The sequence below is a fragment of the Passer domesticus genome, chromosome 3, assembly GCF_036417665.1.
Source record: "Passer domesticus isolate bPasDom1 chromosome 3, bPasDom1.hap1, whole genome shotgun sequence".
Lineage (NCBI taxonomy): Eukaryota > Metazoa > Chordata > Aves > Passeriformes > Passeridae > Passer > Passer domesticus.
Genome location: NC_087476.1, coordinates 65151577 through 65159563, shown reverse-complemented (window position 1 = coordinate 65159563; position 7987 = coordinate 65151577).

Sequence of the window (7987 nt, the reverse complement as noted above, 5' to 3'; positions counted from 1 at the left end):
TCAGAGATGATGTGTTAGAGATTTCAGCCGCGCCTGTTGTTTTTGTTAGGCTCTGGAATTTGTCCAAACCTCTATTAAAACGTAGCTGAATTAAACACAGTACTGCAGTTTAGCCCTTAGAGTTGAAAAAGGTAGAATAACATCTTGATCAATCTCTTACATGATAATCATGTGTGCTTCTTACCAATGGCATTGATACTGTTGACCAAGCCTGGAGTTTCAGATCCTTTTCAACACAGCTGCCAGCTAAACATTGCCTGACTTGTATGTATTATGCTTGTTGCTCTGCATCTACATCTTGCACATGTCCTTACTGAATTGCAATCTCCTTTTTCAGATTTATTTCCTGTTTGTCAAGATCCCTTTGAATTATAGCCCTCCTGCCCGAAATGCTTGCAGTTCCTCACAGGCTGGTGTAACTGCCAGTTTAAAAAGCTTCCTCTTTACTTTACAACCCACTTCAAGAACTAATGCATCAAACAGTATCAGCCCCAGGGCAGTCTCCTGCAGATTTCATATTGCTAGTGAAATAATGACACTCCTAAAGCTACTTCTAAATAGGTTTTCTACCAGTTTTGTACCTCCAGTGTGCATATTTCCTTCAGAGTATGTAACATCTGCATGAGCAAACTAGGGATATGTCAAAAAGTGGCAAAACCTCTACAATAGATGGATATATGGCATCTGCTGCCTCTTCCTTATGCACAAAGTGTTACCCTCTCAAAGCATGTTTCTCATTTCACAGAAAGAAGCTATGATCTGACCCAATTTATTTTCAACACAACTGTGATGAGTGCTACTTCAGTCATGCAGTGGTTTGATTATTCATTCCATGATTTGTTTTTCTTTTTTAATAGGAGTTGCTGCTAAACCGGTGGTTAGGTAATTTCCAAAGAACAATTTTAATCTTTCCTCTATGCTTCTATATTTGTCCTTGCTCAGCCCTGAAGTTACTTGAGATGGTTCAAAGGAGGATCACAAAAGCAGAACAGCAGAAGAGTTACAAGGTAGGACTAAATCTCTTTTTTAGAAGGAAAGTTGTGCTGAGGTACTTGTGCTGAGGTACTTTCGAGGCTGAGATGCTTACTAGGCTCATACTTGCAGAACTGGGAAAGAGTTTTGTCTCTGGGTAGACAAGAAATTTTGCTTCCTTCAGCAGTTACTCGTATGGTTGCCTGCTGGTATCATCCATCTTGGCTTAGTTAGCATCTGTCACTACGGAGAGCCAAACCCTTGTCTATGCTTGGGATATACAGCTTAGTTATCTCAGAATGGAAACATTTTTATGAACAGATTTATGTACAAGTACCTGGGTAAAATCTAATGTAGGATCAAATTTGATGATTTAATGCTATTCTAATATCTTCCACCTATTAAATATTATTAAGTTAAAGACTAATATATCTAAGAAAATTTCTCAGATTTTCTGTTTAGTTTCATTTCCTGGCACTACCAAGTATGCCCCTTTTGGTTATTTACTCCAAGTTTATATTAATGCGCCGTTCTGAGTTTTGTGGGAGACATCCATATTTCACAGAATGAAAACAAACATTTCTGTGCAACCCCTGATATGAAGCCACATACTAGCAAATTATAGTTGTGGGTTGCTGATTTGGAAATTCTTTTCATGCACTTCAGCAACACAAGATCCATGTTAGAGGCAAATAATAATTTGGGTCAAATTCTGCTGGTTCAAGTAAACAGAGAGACTTTCTTGCTTGCTTTACAGAATTAGTATTTTACATGTTAACTTCTTAAAAAGCATGGATTTTTACATAAAGCTGAATCACAGAGTCTTAAGTTAATTGTAATATTAAATGCTAATATTTCTTTTATGCAAAAAAAGTCTGAATGCTGATATATTTTCAAGGTGGCTGAATACTATTCCAATTTTTACTAATTCACAGACAGTCTAAAAAATGCTGGGAAAAGAACTCCAAAGGCATACACTGCCTTCTTGTAACCACTGCACTGCAGTTCCACAAAGCCCTTTTTGTGGAGTAAGAGAGTTGGCCTCATCTCTTAGAGGCACCTTGAAAAGGAAAATTTTCAAGATTGGGTACATAAATTTGGAAAAATGTATTAAATTTTGCATGTTTTAGTGAATTGGTGGCTGACTCAGAATGGCTAACAATAAGATATTCCAATTTCACCATCCACTTTGCTCTTAAAAAAAAAAAGCCAACAAAAAAGCTATACTCAAAATATAACCATGTTTCTTAGATAGAGGAGTACTAAATTGTCCCCTAGTGCACACCATTGTTCCTGTGACCCACACATGCTTGTGGAACTTCATAGTCTTTTAAGTAGTTTGCAGCTGATAGCATTTGCTTGCTTCAGTCCTAAGTTTCTCTCTGTTGATAACTGATAAAAATAGTATTTTCAGATAAAAACAGACTTTTCAATAAATGCACTGTTTATTTTCTTTTTAGTAACACAGAGATATAAAATTATATTAGAAATATGGGGAGGGGGGGTATTGTTCACTGGAAAAACCTTGCTCTTTTAAACATTGCTTTCCTTGTGTCTTTACATATTTATATCTTTTCAGTTTAAAGACTTTAAAGAATTTCTGGTTTTCTGGTTTTCTGCCCTATTTTGCTCAACTGTGATGTAGGGCAACTTGAATGACAGAAATATGGATGTCTTGAGCCCTTGTGTCAGATTGGTTTTATCAGTAATACATTTAGTCAAACATTTCATCAGCTTTGTGCTCAATCATACAAACCTCATGCTGGTCCAAGACCAGAGAAGGATAAGAGTTTAACCTGCTGTTATCTGCACTGCTGACTGTCACAATGTTCTAATGAATTGCTGGGTTTCAGCCTAAACTGTGGTGCCTGCTCCAAAGTCTTCCCAAGCTGCTTGGAAGAGCGTTCTTAGCCCCAGGCCAGGCTTATCCTGGTCATATCTGTGGTGTTTACAGTGTATCAGGAGACAGGCCATGCTTACTCCTTACCTCTTTGAGACCTGGATTGGTCTCAAAGCCAGAAAGGGATAAGTAAAAGAGCCTATCTGCCTGAGGGAGTTGGGTTTTTTTCTTAACTTCTCACTGATATAATGATTTTCTTCATCTTTTTCATCCTGGTATAGAAGATGAAATGTTCTACATGGTAGCTTAGAGAAAGTAGAGGTGAGAGAGAGAAGAGTAGAATGAACTTGGGGGCAAGTTTGGTTTGGGTCCATATACTTGACAAGTACAGAATTACAAACTCTTGTTACAAAAACTAAAATTTTGTTTCTTGCTGAGGACATATTTGGAATAAGACTAGCTGTGATTAAGATACAGCTAATAAAGGTGTGCCTTACCTCCATAATTTTCTCATTCATGATCACATGTTAGAGCCAATAGAAATATTATGCAATTATACAACAGCTCAAGTAGCTTAAATAGCTCAAGTGTGTACAACTTAGAAAAATTACGTTGTGAAATGAGCTTGTCTGTGCAAATTCTAAAAAATGATCTGTCATACTCAGTTTACACAGAAAAGCCAGTATAACTATGTGTTTCTTTGTTGATAACTGAAGTATTAAACCTCTCTAGAACAATCCAGCAACAGGCTGCTCTTTAGGGAACAAACTATATTTCATTTGCAGAGAAGTTGAAATTTTTCTCTATTAAAATAACTACCAAGATTAAAGATTACAGGAAAGATACAAGGCTGTATTTACACTCAGATGGGTTTTCTTACTATTTCTTCCATTAGTAGCACTTAAGAAAGCTATGCCTGTGAGTGCAGCTCTTTCAAGAACTGGGTCACAATTTCTATCATGGCAAAAATATTCCACTGCTTTCAGGTCTTGGTTCTGCCAACTAACTAGAGAAGAGACATTCTAAACAGAGCATCCAAAGAGCACTATATGTATTTTTGTAATTTTTCTTTATGTTTTTCTCCAAATGTAGTAAGTATTCTTCATAATATAATCTTTGTAATGTATTGAAATAAATTTATTCTTACTTTTCTCACACAACTTTTCTGGTCCCTGTTTTGATTGCATTGTGAGAAATAGTAGATTTCCCAAGGGTGAAGTCCATCAGCAAGTCCTGACTCCTCTTGGAGCATCATGCCATTATATAGGTTGAGAAGTCATAAAGAGTCCGGTGGAAACAATCTCAAGTGAACTGAAATGCCTTTGTTACTACTGGCAGCTTGGGTGCCAGATTTGGAGAAAGAAGTTTTTTAATGAGTATGGGTAAATGTCTATCTCTGGGGAGACAATCTCTGGGATTGTCTTAGATTGTCCTGTTCATACCCTGCATAAGACTTACAAGTTAATGAGCAGACCTACATCTTCCAGAGAAAAGAAGCTGAGAAAAAGTGGATAATTTCTTCTACTGTCCGTAAATACTCAGACATGTTCTCTCACTTTTCCTTATGAAGGATGATATTGTGGAGACTGTAAAACATAAGCTTTCTTCAGGAAACAGAAAAGGAGTGATTTTTTTCTGAAAAGAGAAAGGTTTCTCTGAGGCTAGGAAAGGTCTAGAAGTGAGCCAGGTGGGTGTTTTAACGATGTGAAAATTGTTTATGAGAACCTCAGGACCTCCCTGAGGAGAGTAAAGATCCAGGAATGGACTAACTGGAGGAAGAGTTATTTACAGTTCATCGTGCTTTTGATGTTCACATGGCACTGGGGAGATGAAGGGAGGTCTAACCTGAACCCTCACAACATCTCCTTATTAAAAATATCCTTCAGAGCAGTGAGAGGACATTCTGGTGGTTCTAGTTCACTCTTCTCATATGAGGATCACACAAAGGCTTTTAACTCTGTCCCTTTCAGCAGTTTTGTAGTAGCCTTGCCTTTCACATTTGGCACACAATATACACATGGGGATGTAAACAGAATTCACAAAAATCCATAAAGAACCAAGTTTGCTCTGGAGCAAGGAGAATGCTAAGCCAGCATTTCTTGGGTTTCTGTTCAAAACTGCTAGAGTTTTTAACAGAAACGGAATACAATAATCTTAAATTTACTGGTTTTAGAGTGTTGTTGTCATCTTGGATTCTCTTTACATTCCTTCTCTCAAGGGAATGAAACCGGATTTTTTTTTTTAACTTTATGACAATTTTGTTCAGCTCTATCCAGTACTAAAATGGATTGTGGAAAAAAAACAACCAACTGACCAACCAACCAAAAAAAAAACCCAGCAAACAAAAAAAACCTGCACATTGCCCAAACATACCAAAAAACCAAGAAAAAACTCACTCTCCTCCCCAAAAAACAAATCCAAAAGTGAGCTAATAATTCTTTTGAAACAAATAAATTTTATCTGACTGTTACATTTTGAATGGAAGCAAAAAATCATAAAAGTAATGATCTTTTTCAAGAGAATTAGAAAATGGTCTAAGTTAAGAAAACAATATTGTTGCTCTTGTGTACCTAGAGGCTTGTATGAGCAATAATTTAAAAAGACAATGTATTTTCGTTTAAAAAAGCAATTTATTTCCAACTTTTATGTGTGGCAATCAAGCAAAAAGAATTGTCACCTTTTTACAAATTTTAAATATTGTTTCATGTGCATCCAGCTTTTGTTTAAATGCCAACCCTTCTCCTCAAGTGCTGCATTATTATTTTCTGAACAAAAGTGTGTTGATCAAGTTCCTGAATAAATTTTTGTCCTGTTTCCTTGTGATTATCATATTCATTTCCACTTACTACTTTCAAAATGCTCTAAATGAAAAAGTTGAATAAAATTTTAAGTGACACTTTGTTCTTTTATATTGTCTTATGACAGACATCTATACTGTAGTGTAGATAGAAATTAGCAGGTATTCTATAAGGTGATGAAAGCTGTCTGAATTTCCTGGTTTTTTTCTCTGGGTTTAAGTTTGTTTTTGAGTCATTCTTTTCTGGGGCAAACAAAGGAATACTAGCACCTTGGAGAAAACGTCGCAGATTTAATTCAGAGATGAAATATTTTCAGCTTAAAAATAGTCATAATAACTTTTTTCTGCAGATATTTAGTATGAAGTGGGACTAGGTCTTCACTGATACTGAAGACTGATGAGCAGTGGTGAATCAATCCAATACTAACCTGCTTGCTGCAGTTATTTGTTAAATTTTTCATAGCAGTTTTGTCACCTTAAACTTTTCAAAAAAATGGGTTCCAGGTGTAAATTAATCCATTATTTGATTTTGCAAAAGCTTTGTAAAACAGGTTTATGAAGCTTTCTTATTATCTCCTTCCTAAAGTGCAGTAGTGGTGTATTTCCTCTCATGGTCTTCATATTTAGACAACTTTGCAGCCCTACTGGGTGAAATAGAAAGACCAACTCCCAAGTGTTTTATTAAAAGGAAATGGGACAACTGCTATAGAGGCTTAAACCTTGCACAGTGAAGCAAAGCAAACTCCTACAGCTCTTCTGCCTTCCATCCTAAGCAGAGCACTCATTTTAGCTATCTACAGCCTGGTGACCACTAGCTATCAAATAATCTACCAGGAATGTTTCATTTCTGCTGCTTGCATCAGCACCAGGCTCCTTGCAATTCCCAGTATAAACACAGGTCTTCCATCCTTACAGTCATTAATTCAAAACCTGACACAATCAGACCTGAATCTTGGCCTCAGCTGCAGGCCCACAACCCATACACTGTGCCAGATGAGCTGTGAGCCAAAGCCCATTTGCCAGCTCCAGCCTCCTGCCCAGGCTCTAGCAGAAAGCCTGTCTTTTCAGTCCTCTGCTTCACTGGGAACAATGCCTCCAGCTACATCCTAAATTTGACTTTCAGAGAAAATTTCAAGTCCTGTTTGGGGTTCTTTGTCCTCGAGGAACTGTATACTGATTTTGGTGAGAAAAGTTAGACTAATTCTCCACATTTCCATAATGCAATAGAACTCTTATTTTAAATAGTGCCAGTAAAGCAGAATTATTTCCTACCACCATAGGTTAGCTGGAGTATATTTGTACTAACTGAACCCCAGTGTTGCCCATTTAAAGTAAACAGAAGCAGCAGAGGATACATGTTGCTAATATTTACCCCATATTTTATTGTCTTAAGTTAAGAAGTTGCTTCTCTGCAAAATTTCATTCTCAAATTTGACGAGCAGGTGATAAATTTTACCTATGTACATGTAGAACTAGATTTTACATCTTGAAGCTACACAGCTCATGGAAAGAATAACTGCTACAGAAGAAAAATTGAAGGCCATCCTTTATGCCCACTGGTACTTGCAAATAATTTCAGAACCGCAAGGTTAGTTATGCCTTTCAAGCTGTAATGATTATACAATTGCACGTAGGAACTGAAAAATAAGCAGGTACAGTAGTACTTGAATTGTGATTTTTAAGTATTATTACTTCTTACTTTCAATGATTTTGGGTAGGAAATTGAAAGTATCAAGTATTTTGCTTCATATTTTTCTTGTGCAGATAAGCTGTTTTGCTCCATTCTCAGGATCTCAGATAGGAAAAGTAACTTTATTTAGTAAGGGGTTTTTTTTGTTTTGTTTTGTTTTTGTTTTTTTTTTTTGAGGGGTTTTTTAGGGCATTCTAAGTAGCACTATGTGCAGTTACAGTTTCACTAGGTGAAAGGAAAAGCTGGTCATTAGTATTTTGCAATGTGCTTTAATAACCACATACAGTAGCAATATCAAATGACACTTTATAGTACTTGTTAATATTCTGACTTACTGAGAAACTTTACAGCCCACAAACTAAGAAAACATGGCAGGTTTTACTGAAGTCTCATGGTGCTGTGTTATTCAATTAATGTTGCTCTTAACATAACTTTATCAGCACAACTATGTCAATACACACATAAGTTGCTTCTTGACAAAATCATCCTAAAAGGCTCATGGTGTGATGCATTACAAGACTTCAATTTTCAAGTTCTACAGTGAATTCTTTTAGGTGTATACAAATTACAAAGGGGGCTGTGTACCATCTGACAGCTCCAGGCAGGAAGGAGGATCAGCCAGAGCCAGTCCAGATCACCGAGCAGAGCCCGAGCTGAGATGGGGCCCCTGAGCCAATGGACAGGGCTT